The sequence below is a fragment of the Pteropus medius genome, unplaced genomic scaffold (assembly GCF_902729225.1).
Source record: "Pteropus medius unplaced genomic scaffold, Ma_sr-lr_union100, whole genome shotgun sequence".
NCBI classification, from domain to species: Eukaryota; Metazoa; Chordata; class Mammalia; order Chiroptera; family Pteropodidae; genus Pteropus; species Pteropus medius.
Genome location: NW_024354875.1, coordinates 9550172 through 9568320, shown reverse-complemented (window position 1 = coordinate 9568320; position 18149 = coordinate 9550172). Strand labels below are relative to the sequence as shown.

The 18149-nt window shown below is 31.4% G+C and overlaps 1 pseudogene; it reads left to right on the top strand.

Moving 5' to 3' along the window:
* The first annotated feature begins 16518 nt into the window (after window positions 1-16518).
* LOC120597112 (prefoldin subunit 6-like) lies at window positions 16519-16974 on the top strand (annotated as a pseudogene).
* The last annotated feature ends 1175 nt before the right edge of the window (window positions 16975-18149 follow it).

Genomic DNA, 18149 nt, shown 5'->3' with positions numbered 1-18149 from the left:
AAAACCTATTTCATTATTTGATTGCAATAAATATAAGCCTCCTTTTCTATTGTAATGCCACCTCTATACAAATTTTTGACATATTAATTATAATCCATAAATTGAGTAACATTGTATTTATTTCTTAAATTAGAATAAATCAAATGCAATTTAGATTTCTTAGCGTATTTTGCACATGTTTGTCATGGAGAGTCATCCTTGCTTCTGAACCTGGGCCTGGAAGATGGCCAGTATTGAGGTCAAATAATAGCACAAGCTGAGCCTTACTTTGGATTCAGAGGTGGTATCACCAGAATATAGAATTGTAATGGCCTACGTACTTGAGTGGACACCCTGCCAAAAAGTACTCAAATGTGGTACATTCTAATTTGACTCCAAGCATACATTCTTCTCTCTAGCAGTGGTAATATCTATTTTGTTAAGATACATTTCTAAATAGACTGAGAAATTTTAGTACACTTATCTACTTTTGTCTTAGATATTTAAAATCTTCTGTGTAGAGCTGTTGTTTGTTCATTTTATTTTGGACAATATTTCTCATGGGAAATTTATTTACTAATCTGTATAAGTGCATTGAAAAGATAATCTAAATGAATCGTGCAGAAAATTGAGAACACACAAGCTATTCAGCTAAAGATAATTTAAACTGGCCAAATTAATTATTCTAAAGAATATGCCCTTTTTCTACAAAAAAAAAAAAATCCTTTCTCATTAGTTCAGAGGTTTTTTTATTTAAGATTATGATTTTGAAATGTGAGGAGTTGATCATGCAGTAAACAATAAACATTCTTTCTTCATTTTCATTAAATTCAGATCAACAGCCTTTTGTGTGGCATCTACTTATGACATGTGATGGTATTATAAAGAAAAAGCAGCTAAAGTCACAACTAAGAACAAGGTAACAGTTTTCTTGGGAGATAACATGTAAATAAATAAATTGTAACCAACTATAACTCAATATGTAAATTATAACTACAACCTTCACTAATATTATCATAGAGCTTGATCCAATCAGAGTAGAAATGAGTTGAAAAATAGTACAACAGGAAAGGAGATTCTGGAAAGATGGCACAATAAGAAGCACCAGGACTCTGTCTACCCATCTAGACAACATTTTCACTGGCAAACAGGAATAAAACAAAAATTCTTCAGAGGAAGGGAAAAAAGTTCAGAATTCAGTGTTGCTACAATACAATATTTAAAACATCATGTTTTCAACTAAATTTATGAGTGGAACAGAAAAACGAAAATACGACCTAAAGACAGCAAAAAGAGTGATAAATAGAAACTGTCTTTGAGAGGTCTCAGAGGTTGGATTTAGTGTAAAAGTTGACAAAACTTCTATTATAAATATTTTCAAAAAAACTGGAATTGACCATGTTTAAATTTTTTTTAAAAATGTAATAGTAATAATAAAAAAAATAAAGAATCTGAATAAACATTTTAGAAAATAGTATTTTAGAAAATACTAAAAAGAGGCAAACAATAAATCTAGAGTTAAAAACTTCAATAAATAAAAAAGTTTACAACAAGATGTAAACAATAGATTTGAGGAGGCAGAAGAAATAATCTGTGAATTTATTAATAGATTAATATATATTATCCAACCTGAAAAAAAGAGAAAAAATAAGAAAAAAAACAAAACTGCAAGAAAACCTATTTCATTTCATAGTAGCCCCAAACTAGAAACAATCTAAATGTCCATTATCTTAGGGAAATGGAAATTTTGAAAAACTAGATGCTTTATAGGCTTGTTGCACAATTCTATAAATGTATGCTACAATTTTATAACGTGTAAATTATACTTCAATGAATCTTCAGAAAAAAATATAAGTACAACCAGATAGAAAATCATATGATCTTGATTTATAAAAACTTAACAAATTTGCCATTATTTCTCGATTGAGTAACGGGTAGAGTACAATAAAGTTAGTTGGTGGAGTTATTTTCTGGTTAATAATAATGAATGGAACTCTGATATCTCAATAGTGGATCTTCTCTTTGGTTAAAACTCTAGAGGACCTTTATTGAATGTGTGTAGAATTACAAAACTTTAGGTACACTTCCAAGAGCCTAAATCTTCTGGTATGTGCATGCCTATTTCCAGCATCCTTTTGAAATATTTCGAATGCTTCCTCTCCAGTCACACTAGCTTTTTGATTTCAGGAGAAAAGTTAAATGCTTTCTCAACTCAGTGGTCATATGATTATTGTTTCATTATCTCCATGCTAACTCCAGTTATATTTGAATTATCTTCTTAGATGTCTTTAACTCAGACTGATTATCTCTGACCCACGCTAGAACCAATCAATCAAAAGCAGATTCTCTCTGTTATTGTGTCTATTATGTATGTCATGTTTCTAATATTACTCTGCATTTTTCTCCATATTTGTTATCATAATTAATTATCTTATATTTTTGTACGTTTCATTTTTTCTTTTTTCTCAAGACTATAAGTTTCATAAATGTGAGAAGCACATATTTTAAGATCAGTGGTTTTCAAATTTTGATCTTTGGACCTTAAGAATTACTGAAAACTTATCATGGGATACACAATGTCACTAGTATTATCAGAAAATAGTTTAGATGTTGTTTGCTTATTTATTGTATTAACATGTAATGGGGCAAAGCAATGGTGTATAAAGTTGCTGGTTTATTAGTATAAATCAAGGTAAACTCTAGTATTAATCATCGTATTCTTTGCCATTTCATACATGCAGAGAAAAATTGCCACATGCACATAATAATGCCTTTGATAGAGCAACAAAATTATTAATTTTATTAAATTCCATCTATTTAATGCCTTGTTCACAAAATACAAAGCACATAAAAAGAGCTTCTGCTGTATACTGAAATATGATGGTTTTCTTGATGAAAAACAGTGTGTGATTGAGTTTCTGACTACTCTAGCCACTTTTTATGAAACACCATTTTTGCTTGAAAGAGCGGCTATCCGACAGATTGTGGTTGTTCATATTTGAATATTTGGAAGATATTTCCTAAAAAATAAATGAAGTTAGAGATGCTAGTAAGAAAACAAATACGAGCATTTGTTGCCAGTGATACTATTTGAGCTTTCAAGTGAAAACTAGAATTTTAAAATCATTTATTCATCACTGTTAGCTTCATAGACTCTCAATTATTAAATTTAATTAAATTTAATTATTTATTTTGGACAATCTTTCTCATGAGAAATTTATTACTAATATGCATAAGTGCATTGAAAATATAATCTAAATGATAGGACATGAGAGTTGAGTTCAGAGAATCCTGATTTATAAAAGGTTAACAAGAAATTGAGAATGCACAAGCTATTCAGCTAAAGATCAACTAAACTGGTCAAATTAATGATTTAATATAATTGTTCATAATATCAATGAATATAATATTGATAATGTATAAAAAAGTGTTAGTATTTAAAAGATCTGCATAATTCAATAAAACAATCTATTACAAATGACCAAGGCAAAATTCTACAAAGTTATGCATGAGGAAAAAATAACTATTTGAAGTACAAGATAGGCCAATGGGTTTTAATGTAACGTTAAAAAAATTTCATTGATACGGTATCATATTTTGAGTTATAACTACTAGTAATCAAGTTTGGGAGTAGTATCAAAGTTAAAGCATTGCTAAGGAAAAAACATGAAGTACTAATCACACACATTACAAAAGATGAAAAGTCTCAAATCCGTAATTTAATTTTCTACTTCAGGATCTTAGATTTAAGAAGGCCAATATAAATTGAAAGCAAGTAGAAGAAATAATAAGAGCAGAAATCAATAAAAGTGAAAATAAACAAACAATATCTTTAAAAATTGATAAAAGGAAGAGCTGGTTTTTCAAAAATTTCAATAAAATTGACAAATCTCTACCAAGAATGACAAGAAAAAAATAGAGGACACAAAATACCAATATCAGCAATCAAGCAGAGACTATAATTACAAACCTTGCGGGTATTATAAAGATTATAAATTAACACTACCAAAAAAACCACCCTCTACATACATAAATTTGAAAACTCAGATAAAATTGACCAATTCTTAAAAAAAAAAAAATACCACTACTCATTTATCATAAAATAAATAATTTTAATAATTCTTTATTTATTAAGAAAATTGATTTAATAGTTAAAAATTCCCAAAACAGAAATTTCCAGTCTCAGATATTTACCTGGAGAATTTTATAAAACATTTAAAGAAGAATTAGCATTTATCTACATAATCTCTTTTTGAAAACAAAAGAGGAAAGAACATTTCTAAATTTATTGTATAAAATCACTATTACCTGGATACTAAAACCAGACAAATGCAGTACAAAAAAACACAACAAAATAAAACAAGAAAACAAACAAAAAACTACTGATCAATATAATTTACATATAGAAACATAAAAATCTTAAACTAAATATTTGCAAATATAATTCAGCAATATACATAAAAAATAAAAAATGTGTACACCATGACTAAAGAGAGTTTATTCCAAGAATGCAATAATGGTTCTATGTTAGAAAAACAATCAATGTAACCCACTATATAATAGGTTAAACATTAAGAAAGAAGATCACATCAATATTACATTATATCATATCATGACAATTGACACAGAAAAAAATTTGACAAAATTCAACGCTTTTCCTGATTATAAAAGCTTATAAAACATAGAATAGAGTATGATAAATAAGAGCATTAAAAAAATAAACTACAGCTAACACTGTAGTTAATAGTGAAGAAAGAAATAATATTTTCTCTATGACATAATTGTTGATACAAAAAAATCTCAAGAAATCTAGAAAAAAACTTGAAGAATTAATAAGTGAGTTTACGGAGGTCACAGATAAAAGATAAATATACAAACGTGGTTGTATTTTTATAGTTTAATAATGAACATGTGAGTACCGACATTTAAAAACTATATAATATCAATTACAATCATTTAAAAAAGTAAATTACTTAGGGATAAATCTAACAAAATATGCATAGGACTTGTATGTCGAAAATGATAAAACAATGATGAAAGAAATCATGAAAAATCTAAATAAGATTAAAGACATACTATATTCATAGATTGAAAACTCGGCATAGTAACAATGTTAATTGTACTCAAAATGATATGCAGACAACGCAATGCCCATTAAAATCTCAGCAAGATTTTTTTAAATGTATATAGACAAGATAATTTGAAAATTTATATGGAAAGTTAAAGAAATTAAAATCACTAAAACAATTTTGAAAATAATGAGAGGTATTGGTGAAGGGATGTAATATTGTATGGTATTGATAGAGAAATATACATATAAATTGATGGAACAGAATAGAGAACCCAGAAAGAGATACACACAAATATCCAGTATATTTTTTACAAAGTTGCAAAAGTGATTCAATGCAGGAAAGATAGCTTTTCTAACAAAAAATGGTCCTAGAGCAACTGGACATCTATAGACTGAAAATATGAACAGCAGTCTAGATCTTCTCTCTCATACCAAAAAATAAACAAATAAATAACTCAGGCGGATCCCCAACTTATACAAGAAATATTATAAACTTAAAAGAAAAAGACTAGGAAAAACAACCTCAGAACCCTAGAGGTAAGCAAAAAAAGTCAAAAACACAACTGATAGAAGTAAAACATTATAAATTTGACTTCAGCAAAATTAAAACTTTTTTTCCGCAAAAGTTCTTGTTATAAGATTCATCGGATAGGCTAAGTGAAGAAAGCTAATATCTAAAAATTGCGTACTGCATAATTTAATTTATATAACATTCTTGAAATGTGAAAATTACAGAAATAGAGAATAGGTTAATAATTTCCAGGAATAAGGAGGAGGCGGGGTGAGGGAGAAGTGGGTGTGGTCATAAGGAGGGTGTAGCCATACAAGATCCTTGTGCTGATGGAAATGTTCTATATCTTAACTGCAGTAATGTCTATATTCTGTATGTGACATTGTACTATAGTTTTTCAAGTTGTTACTATGAGAGAAAAATAGAAAGTGTATAGAGATCTTTTTGTACTGTTTTTTACAATTGCCCGTGAATCTACAATATCTAAAAATAAAATATTAAATAACATTTTTAGTTTTAATTTTTAATACAGTATGTATTTATAGCAATAACTTACATATAAAGCTCTTTGGGGTGCTCAATAGTTTTTAAGAGTGGAAAGGGTTCTCAAGAACAATATGCTTGAAAACTACTATTCACAGCAATCAGTGATACAGAGCAGCTCTCATTACAAAGGCTAGTACAAAACGCATAATAAATACATGTTGAATAAATGTATAATTTTAAAATGGCTATATAATTAATAGAATACAATGACTAACACTATATTTTAGTTAAATTTCAGGAGAGCCTGATGTTTGGCTGCCCAGACTTCTATAGTTGATAAAATTTTAACTATTTTCAGAGTCTAGTTCTCAGCATGGAAGTTCAAAAAGCTGAATTTATCACTTCACCTAAAGGGTAAATTAATAATGCAATGGTAAAACAACAAATTAGCAACTTTTAAAATCACCTTTTTTCCAATATCAAAAATGTTATCAGTCAAGATAGGTTCAGTTATGCTGTGGTAGAAAGTAAGCCTAAAATTTCAGTGACTTAGCCAATAAAGATATATTGTAATCCATATTCAGAGAAACACCTGCAGAACATGCACTATCTGGCAATTGTTAGTTTATGGCAGAAAGAAGGGATGTAGCAACCTACGCATGATTTCTTGAAGTTCTGGTTCAGAAGTGACACATAACTTCTGCTTATATATCATTTACCAAGACAAGTCAGATAACCATGTTTAACTTTAAGAATCAATAAAATTTGTTCCTGTCAAGTTTCCTGGATCAGAGGATCAGAAATTTGATAAACTAAGCAGATATTTACTACCTGGCATTCCAAATAAATTAAACTGGCAGCCATCAAATTGCTATTAAAGGAAAATCAGAGCAAAAAAAAAAAAACCCTAAATTAGCAGTGGGGGTTTTATTAGACAGAGTAGGGATGAAAGGATTCTCTTTGTTTCAAAGAAGATTTAACACTAGAACACAGTGGTCAAAAAACACTGAAAAGTCATATTCTCCAAACCTCCATTATTATAAATGCTATTTGACCTCCCAACTTAAATGATAACAGTTAAGGGTTGGAAACTCCACTGATGCTAAAGGGAATCAGGATAAGAGACCCAAGTAAGCTATGTTTCTCTTTTACCTTAAGTTGATTATTTAGCTTTTACTTCACAGAGTAATGTTTTCTGGACTGTCTAGAGCAGGTGACATCTATGCAGGAGAGAAGATTTATGCAGGCCCTTTTCTAGAGTGTGTGTCTCCAAATAAGTAGTCCAGATTCTACTATCTGCTCAAATATATTTGTAAAACAATGAATACTCCACCCCAGTTACTCACAATGCACATTAGCATGTTAAAAATCTCTGAGAGTCTCTACAGCAAAAAACCTATTTAATATATAAAATGTGACAATGCCTAGGTGTTAAGTTACATTAACTCATTTTAATGCTTAAAACTTCATGAGATAGGTCAATAATTATTCTCATTTTATAAATCTATTTGTTTTATAAAACCTATAAAATTCTATAAATTTTTCCTGAGAAATTCCTATTTTTCTTTGATGGTGGTTCTTCAAACTTAAAAGAGATTTGGGGTTGTTTGAAATAAAATGGAGCTAAAAGAGGCAGAATAAATATTGGTTTATGTAGTAGAACTTGAAATAGACGATGCTGTCTATGGGGTCTTAAATGTATTACTTGATGGTTTAAAATAAAACTTTTTTCCTATCCCTTCTGATCTGAATGGTCCACCAATTAATCATCACATTGGATTATTCCACGGGCAGAAAATTATTCTTTTCTGACACTGGGAATTGAGCCAGAACTGGGCAAGTTTCTCCAGTTTATGAGCTGAGAGAATTAGGTAATCGTTGATTCGAGAAAAAAACATGATGTAGAATTTAAGGGATGAGGTGAAAAGAGTAAATATCAATTTCACAGGAGGCAAAGTAATAGCACTCCGGAAGATGGAGAGTGATCTGAGGTTTCAAGGTGATCCCTGGATATCAGGTATTATAAAAGAAAAGAGCAAACACCAGAGTGTCTAAATAATGGTTCTCAAACTCTTGAATGCTTCCATAAATATAGTGAAGATTGCTGCCTTTCCTTCTCTTTCTTCCCAATACACTACTGATTTTATTTTTTTATGTTTGGGATAGAGCCCAGACTACAAGATTTTTAGTGAGCTGTTTGCTTGCTAAATTTTTTGAATCATTGTTTTGTAACTGCCAATAGATTGCCACAAAAGAAGTCATAGTATAAAGACTAGAGAGGACAACTTTTGTAATTTTGCTTTGCATTTGAGAATGAGTAAGGTGAAGCCTCTCTGTCCTATGAGTTGTAGAATCTTTGCTTCTAGTTTAAGAATGATTTCTAGGAGAATTTTCTCATGCCATTCTTGTAGCCAGAAGTAATTTTGAATTCAAAGTCTTATTTTAAATATCTTGCTTTCATTTATTTTTTGATTAAAATAAAGTATCTATCTACATATACTTATTTGTTCAAAATCAGTAGGTTTATAACAATAGCATATAACTAAAGGATTTTTATTGACAGTGCATGACAAGTTATATTCTTTGTTTCAAAAATGTCAATGAATATTCAATAAGTAAGGGAAACTATAATATTATTGGAAAAGTATAGAAAAGATTTTTAAAAACTATGTTTTATATATATCACTTTAAGTTTGAATAAAAGGTTTATCCAGCTACTGAAATTTACTGTTTAACTTATTATGTCATGACTTTCCATTTAATATAAATTTGAAGAAGTGTTTATAATTTATTGAATATTTCCATGCATTTTCATGTGGGCAAAAAAGTATAAACACTTCAAATGTATATTCATTTGGAATATTATTTAAGGATGCATAATATAAATATATACATGAAAAAATATAACCAGATTAATTTAATCTTGATAAGTATGAATTTCCAAATTTGAATTAAATTACTAAGGTTTCAGAACATATATATCACTTAAAAGTGTAATTAATATCAAATGTGTGAAAAAACTAAATCTAAGTCTTGACATTTTGCTTATATAGGAGACAGGTATTTTATTTTTAGCACAAGAATTGATTTTTAATACTAAGAAAGAACTGCATTCTTATTTTGTGTTTATTCCAAGGCTCAGATTTTGTAAACTTGGCTTTCTTTCTTTATAGTGCCATTCCCTTGAGATTCTCTAAGAGAAGAAAGCAAATCATCAGTCAATATTTAGACTTGGGCATTCTTCGGATTAAGGGCCAGGACTAGGTCTCCTCAGGCACTTTTCACAATATTATAGGTTTACCCTCAGCCAGATAATCAAAATCATCATAAGTAATTGTAACTCTGATTTTTGGCAGCTTTCGCTACATTTACTTGTCAACTCTGATGCTTAAATAACTGTCTTACTGCTATTAGGTTCTTTAGTCAATTTAATAAGCCTTTTATGGCTCCCCTCCCCCCCAATGTGAGGTAAGATAATACAAGTGGTAGCAAGGAAAAGATTTGTATTCTATATTGTTAGTCTTTAGTTTACAAAAATAAAATAACAGAATTACAGTTTAGACTGCATCAGCTAAGCATCATTTTAATAGCTGGAAGGCATATGCAGCTGACGCTGCATTAGAAATAGATTATCACTTACTAGAGACATGGGACATTTGTTTCTCTGGGATAAACAACATGATTCATCAACTGGGGACAAGCCAAGAGGAAAAAAATAATTCTAACAAAAGTTAGGAATATGGTGGCATAGTATACTTAAGAAGTTTCAGTATGTTACCTCTCAACCTAAATCTATTTAGAGAGCACCCATTGCAAGTTTAATATAATTATTGAGTGTTTTATAACATTAACTACTTAGGATAACTGATATAATATTCTTCCATGCCCTTCTAAACTTTATAGTCACTAAATAATCTTCTTTTAAACTCAGTTTTGTTGGTTGTTGAAAATGTAAATAGCCATATAACAAATCCTCCATATGACAAAATCAAGTCAGTCTTCTCCTGCTCTAACCTTGGTTTCAGTGCTGATAGTAATCATTGTTTTATAAATTGGTAAATGAGTTTTGGGAGATACTCTCTATTCACACTTACTGCTACTGTAATGCTATATTTTTGCTTGTGGGATTGGTCCTTGGTTATTTGTACTTGGAACCTGCTGTCTCCAATTCTTATCTTTAAGAACTTTTATTTCTGTGCTTTATATATGTATAAGATTACTCATTTACAGTCTATCCCCCTGGATCATATTCTTCTACAGCTCTGTCCAACCTGCTTGTCTCAACCCTCCTATTTCCTTTGTGTAGTACTGGTATCTGCTATTAAAAGTCTGACACATCCTGGTAACATTCTTTTGACTTCAGGTTTTGGATCATTCTTAATTCTACCATAGATGGTATTACGGGCTGAACAGCGTCCTTCCAAATTCACATGTGGAAATACTAGCACCCAGTCTGTCAGAATGTGGTTATTTTGGAGATAGAATCTTTAAAGAGGTTAATTAAAGTAAAGTGAGGTCATTAGGCATTAATTCACTATGAGTGGTTATAGAAGAGGAGATTAGAACACAGACCCACACTGAGGGAAGAAAATGCAAAGACACAGGGATAGATGAAAGGCATCTGCAAGCCAAGGAGATTTCTTAAAAGTAACCAACTCTGACAGTACTTTGATCACAGACTTGTAGTCCTAAGAATTGTAAGGATATACATTTCTGTTGCTGATGCCACTCAGTCTGTATATTTCATTTTGGCAGCCCTAGAAAGCTAATACAGATGGGTTCACCTAGATATATATGGTGGATTGAAAATACACATTAATCTCTGTTCTATCTCCTCCCTTCTCCACTAAAGTCTTTCTCAAAAATCAAATTAGAAGGTAAAATGATGTACACCTGACAAGAAGAATAGGAAAGATGACAACTGCTGATGAAAAACAATGACAAATGTTGCAAAGCAAATGAAGAAGTGCCAATTTAGCTGAAACTTTCTATGTTGCATAACAGGAAGGTAATGAGAAACAAGACACTTTGGAAACATTCAGGAATTATAAGTAGAACAAGGCAGGGTTATGAAATGTAAATGAAAAAGAAAAGATTGGTCGAAAATCTTCAAAGTGTGGTTAAAGTGCATCAGATCTCCTCTTGTACCTTAGCACAGTCATGACATGAGAGGATTGCTTCATGAAGATTTTCAGACCAGAAGATTCCCAAGAATTAAAGACATCGGGCAAAAAGGAAAGTTATGAATGAGGGCTAAAAAGAGATATAGGAAGTAGGAAATCTATGTTTTTGAGTAGTGAGATTCTCAGCACTCTTTCTCATATTGGCTCCCAGATAATTTAAGTCAGACATATTTCATTCTGGCCCTCTGGTAGAACTTTGGAGATTTCCAATACTAAGATTTGAATTTTCTTTAACACCATGCCCAGTCAACCTACAGGGAACAACATTGAAGTATAAACTCCACCTATGGATGGAATTTCCAAATAAATATTTAAGTGTCTCATACCAGTGGTCATCAGACAGCTGAGAAAAGCGTTTGATGTGAAAAACAATATTCAGAATTAATAAAAGTATAATTTTTTTAGGAAACAAAAAACTACAGAGAACAGAAAAAAAGTCAAAGAACTTAATAGCCATAGAGAAAAAATAAATAAATCTATTAAAAAAGAGAAAAGAATATTCAGAGAATGAGGAAGTATTTTGAAATTAAAAAAAAAAAAACATGAGAGCAAACTTTTAAAGCTTAAAAGATAGAAAGATAAGTTTGAAGAAATAATCTACAAGTTGGAACAAAATAATAAGGAGTTAGAAAATAGAAAATTAGAGCATTGATCTTTAAGTCTTAACATTCATTATCAGTCTTTGCAAAAAGAAAAAAACAAATGTAAGGGCAAAAAATAATGAATACTATTTTATAATTAAATTTTCCAGAACTGAAGTAATGAAGGAAAACATTATCCATACCAAGGAACATAATATATAGTTTAAAGAACTACAAAGGAAGTAAGTTTAAAAGCTTGTAGGATAAAAAATACACACACACACAAAAATAACAATCACACTGGTCCTGGAATGTAGAAATGACCTAATGGCAAGATTAGAAGCAAGATGAAAAAGAAAAAAAACAATTGCTTCAAATTTCTCAAAATTTATTAATTTTCATGGATACACTAAAGGATATTAATTATTCTCAAAGATTATTATTTCAAATCTAATAATTCTATACCCAAACTATTTAATAATGAATTCTTATTGAAATTTTATCTAACACAAACAAGATAATGCTTATTAAACTTTGATGTTCAACTAAACTACAGAAATTTCCAAGGAAATGGCAAAAACTAGTTTTACAATTGGTATACCTCTCAGCCAGTTTAAGTGTAAGGTGAAAGAGGAGATGCTATGAGGAGGAAATCTCTATGTGCGATTTTGGAGACATCTCTGTTGTAATCCCCATCAACTCCTCTATCCAAAGAGAGGGATGTGCAGTACTTACTTCAATTCAAGACTAGTGAAGGATTCAGCTTAACCACTGCAGAAATTAACATATGCCCTGTGTAGTATGAAGTCATTGTAACATAAACTCTGGCTCCCGCCCAGAAGATAAAATGTAGGCAGAGAACTCATATGAAGTTTTATCCAAATCATGACCAATATTCTATAGCAAACTAAAAAATTTTAGAATCTTCTTTCAGGTGTTTCTTACAAATCATATTGTTCTGAGAAATAAACTATCTTCTATAATCAAAAGAGTTGGTGACAGATATCTCCCAGATAAGACCAAAAAACAATCGGAAAATAAAGTTAATTAACAAGAAGTCTGTGCTTAAATTGCCACCCACATCCAAATGCACAGTATTTGCTATTTCCACTAGGTAATGAAAAATCTGGCCATCTGGATTATCTTTTTAGGATTTATTGTGTGCATGGAGGATCGTTTGTATCACATCTTCGGCTGTGTGCTTTGTTCCTTGAGTTATTCTGAGATTTCAGTTACATTCTACTAAGAAATATATTTTACTAAGATACTCTTACCCCCTAACCTCCGGCAAAGACCTTTTCTCTTATTCATTATTCATGTTTGTTTGTTTTCCTATTTTTGTCTTTACTATTGATGTCAATGTTTTTCCCTTTGCTTGCTAGGGTTCCATTTTTATCTTCCACTGAAGCCTCTCTAAGCAGTCATCCCTCCAATCTTCTCATGTTAAACTATATTCCTCTGTTATAGGTGTATGAAACATGAGAACTTAGTTTTGACTCTGGAAAAGAATTATCTAAATCTTCATTATTGCATTCAAGTAAATGAAATATTCTTTAACAGAGTTAAGAAAGGATTACACTCAGTACTATTGTCTCCTATCTACTAATTCCTTGGGTACCTAGTTAGATGTAATAGGTGCCTGTTTTCATGGGCCTGGTATTTTTGGATACCCAGATGACTATAATTATATACTCCTTCCTCAACATTATGAAAGCCAGTTTTTGAAGCAGACTTCCTGATGTACAGCATACTAATCATCTTGTCACCCTAAACTACATTTTTTCCCTTCTATTATTCTCATTACCATTTCATCCTAATACATTAAATGAGATGGTAAGAAAATACAGTTCTAGCTAGCAACTCTGAATGCCTTTCTATAAATGAATTCTTTTCTTTTAGAGTGTTAACCAGTGAATGTTAAATTTTTAGTCAGTAAATCATGTATATAGATGACAAACACTTTTCTATCTGTGTATGTGTGTTTTATTGACAACTTAAAATCCACTCTCATTTAGCACTGATGCTTTCAGAGATGAGGAGAAAATGAATTGAAAACCAAGGAAGATCTGAGTAGAAAAGTAAACTAGAATGCTTGTTTTCAAATATTTTAAGTCTATAAAAAACAAGGAAGATATATTATAAATATTTTTCAAGTAGTAAATAAGTAAGCAGCAAATTCCTTGAAACTAAACCAGTAAAAGTTTTTATATGGATATATATATATATTTAAATTCATGTGTAGCAAACAGAGAGAATGTATACCTTCCTTTTATCCTTGCATATTTGTTGGCAGAAAGAGAATGCAGAAACACTAATATGGGTTTCCAGGATTAACTTTATTAATAAACTTTTAAAAATTAAGCAATATTTAATAGACTTATTCAGTATTTAAATAAGCTTGTATCATGTGCTTTGTTGTTCTTACTTTAAAATTACTCAACAAATGAAGGATCTGCAGCATTGCATTTTCTAATTTTCTTTTACAGATTCTGATGATATTCAAATAATTGTACTGCCAAACAGAAAACTATATTAGTAACAGTTTTTTTTTTTTAACGTTAAGTTTTTCAATCGAGTCATGGCACTACAGAAATTCTGTAGTCCACTTCTTTGTGAATGTTTTCATTGTCTTTTCCTAGTTTTTTTTCTATTCTAGAAAAATTCTTCTCTAATTTTAAACCCAGATATCTCTGCTTAACGTGTTGAAAAATTCAAATAATTACGGAGAAATCCATAAAAAAATTGGTCCTCAAAAAAAGTATAGGACCTTTAAAATGAAAAAGATTATAATGTTAAACAATACACTTTGCTATACAAAGGCTTGAACTATATTTATAAATTCCATATAGAGTTCGATAGTCAATAAATAGTTTATCTGTTTGTTAACCCAATTTATATGATCTTTTATTCTATCAAGTAGGAGAATGGGCAGTTTGAAGATAGCTTCTTCCTGAAATATTTATGATGCTCTAATACCTCTCAAATCTGTTTTTAATTTTTCATCAACACAGTAATTTTTCTTTTATTTATTCATTTATCTTAGTTTAATCAGTTACTATGTAATAAGCTCTTGATATAGAATTAAAAACAAGTCACAGTTTTGTCATCATGGAACTTAATGTCTAGAGAAGTATACAGACCAATAAGCAGCTGTTTACAATATGGGTGACAAAGGAAAGTGAAGGGTTATATAAAGACTTTCAAGAGGTATACAGAACTGTCTTGGTAGTTCAGGGAAAGATCATGAGGAACATGAGTAAGATTTGGTTATTGAAGGAGAGAAGTTGGGTTAGAGAAAAGGTGAAGGGATAGTCTAAGCAGAATAAATGGTTTATGCAAAGACCCTGACAGAAGCAGTCAAGAAAATGGAAACTAGAAGTCTGTAGATGCTGGTGAAACCATGGTTCCGAGGGAATGTAAATATAGAGGCAGAAAGTGAAATAAATGTTAGGGAATAAGGTTAAGAGATAAGCAAGGTCACATTAGAATTGTTCCAATAAGACATATGCAGACATTCAATGTGCTTTTTTAGAAAAGTTATTCTGTCTATAGTATGGAGAATAGATTTAAAAAGTATAAAATTGTCACCAGAGAGACCACTTAGTAAATAATTACAATAATCCAAGTGAGAAATGATTTTGAGTTGAGGTTTGGCATACAAATAAACTAAAGTAGATGGAATTGAGATATATTTAATAGCTGCAGGACAAGAGTTAGTGATTGATTGGAGAGAATGACGGTGAGAGATAAAGAAAATTTGAAGTCGATACCCAGATTTCTGGTTTGATAAACTATGTGGATCTAGTGGAGTTTGGGAATTAGGTGACCGTTCAAGTGAAGATTCCTAATATTTATTATAATAAATGGGTCCAGGGCTAAAGAGAGAGTCAAGGTTGTAAGTGTGGAATTGGCTTAAAGACGGTCTTTAAGGTGTAGTAGAATATAAACTGAGGATTATTTTGTTGTCTGTGAATTAAAGACTAGATCTCAGGCTATATTCCAGGAAGCGACTCCCAAAAGAGTTGCTAGAAAGAACTGGAAGGAGCTACGAGAAAGACATACTAGCATCTCACTTTTGGTCTAGATTCTGGATGAGCTGGAGAAACCCAAAGATCTTCCTTGTTGTCACTATTGAACTACATGAAGAGGAAGTTCTTGGAAGAACTCGACATGCTGCCAGTTTTTTGTCTGACTATTTCTCAAGGCAGTAGTCTTGCTGGAACAGACCATGCGAAGAAGGAAAAAGGTTTGCAACTACAGATAAGAAGATTCCCATTGTTCAGTTTCTTGCAGCTTCTTGAGGCCATGTAAGTGAGTCATTGATTCTTATGGTGTTGAAAATGAGACAGAAGCTGAGAAAGCTGCTAGAAAATCCAGATGACTCACAACATCAAGAGGGTTGGAGTCATGTGTTGCTAAACATGATTCAGTACTGCATGGTTTGCAACAGTGTTGCTGTATGTCTTTGAGTTTATATATTCAATATACTGCACTGAGAGAAGTAAAATACAACATGATCAGTAATGTACAAGTCCTAAAAGAACTTCTTAACACAGAAAGCTAAGTGTTTCTACATCCTTGCATAGAGAATTAAAAGTTATAGTTGGGTAGATGAGACTATACAGAAAGAGGAAATAGCCTAGTTAAAAGCATATAATCAGCTTCCGAGTTTATGAATACTGAAGGGAGAATGCTTTCATCTCTGCCATGGCTAAGCTGATCTAGAAGAAGCTACCAGGAAAAGTGGAGAAAAAACAGCCTCAAAAGGACTTGAGTAAATTCATGTCAGGGTGGCAGAAGCTTGAAGCACAACTAACAGAAAATAATATCATGAAGGAGGAACTGGCCCTGCTGGCTGGGTCCAACGTAGTTTTTAAACTTCTGGGCCCTGTGCTGGTCAAACAGGAGCTAGGGGAGGCTTGGGTTACAGTGAGGAAGAGGCTGGACTATATCACAGCTGAAATTAAGCATTATGAATTCCAGTTCCGGGACCTCGAGTGGCAGTCAGAGCAACAGAGGAAGACCCTTGCTCACCAAAAGCAGGAGTTCCAGCAGGCCCAGGCAGCAAAAACAGGGGATTCTGGGAAGGCAGCAAAAGCAGGGGATTCTGGGGTGGGGGAGAGGAGCGGAAGGAATGAGACAGCTCTAGGGTCTATACTGTAGCTAATAAAATGAAGACACCTGGCTAATATATATATATATTATATATTAGCCTGGCTAATATATATATATACACACACACACTGTAGCTTATAAAATGAAAATATCTGGCCTACATATATATATATAATCGTGCTAAACAAAATAACTCAAAAAAAGTTGAAAACCACATGATATCACTTATATGTAGGATAAAAGCAACAAACAAAGAGGACAAACAAACAGAGACTCATGAACATGGACAAGAGACTATCAGAAGCTTATCAGAAAGTGGAGGGGAGGAGGATGTAGATGAAGCAAAAAGGGTCAAATATGTGGTAACAGAGAGAAATCTAGCTATGGGAGGTGAACACACAATGCAATGTATATATATATGGCTTACTGTTTAATTGTACACCTGAAACTTACTGGATTTTATTAACCAATATCACCATTATAAAACTAACTAACTAACTAATTAACTAAATAACTAACTAAATAAATAAATAAATATACATTGTAAAAATCTGAAAAAAACAAAACATATAGAAGTAAGAAAGCATACAGCAGTAATTGAAGCAACTTTTGGATTGTTACAAGAAGTCCAGAATATCCGGAGAGGAGCTAGAATAAATGGACAAGAATAATATCAGGAAATATTACCCCTTCTCTCTCTGGGTTGAGTCAGTATTTTATTCTCAAGGATAATCTATTAACTAATTATAGGCATGGATTTGTATAATGTTTACAATTTGCAAAAATATCACCAGCAATGTTAAAAAGTAAAAACTTAAGAGGGAGATATTGAACAATGAGAAACCTCTACAGAGAGATAAAGGAGTCAAGGGATTATTGTACTAATCAGGATAGAGAAAATAAATAGTTAGACTTGGATGACAGTGGAGGACAAGATAAACAGTTATGCCCCAACTACTGAGTTAAGTAGGAGCAGTGACTATGACCTACCTGCAAAGGCTAAAACATTTACTATCTAGGTTTTAAGAGAAAGTTTGTTGATCCCTGGTTTACACTACATTTTGTAGAATCAGAGATGATAAGTTATAGATAGAATCCTAACCTACAAGCAATTTTATGTTTTAGGATGGGGCACAACCATGCTTATGGATGTAGGAGAAGGGGCATTAAAGATATTGGAAAGAATAAATAACCACGGGAGGAAGGTCTCAGAAAAGACACAA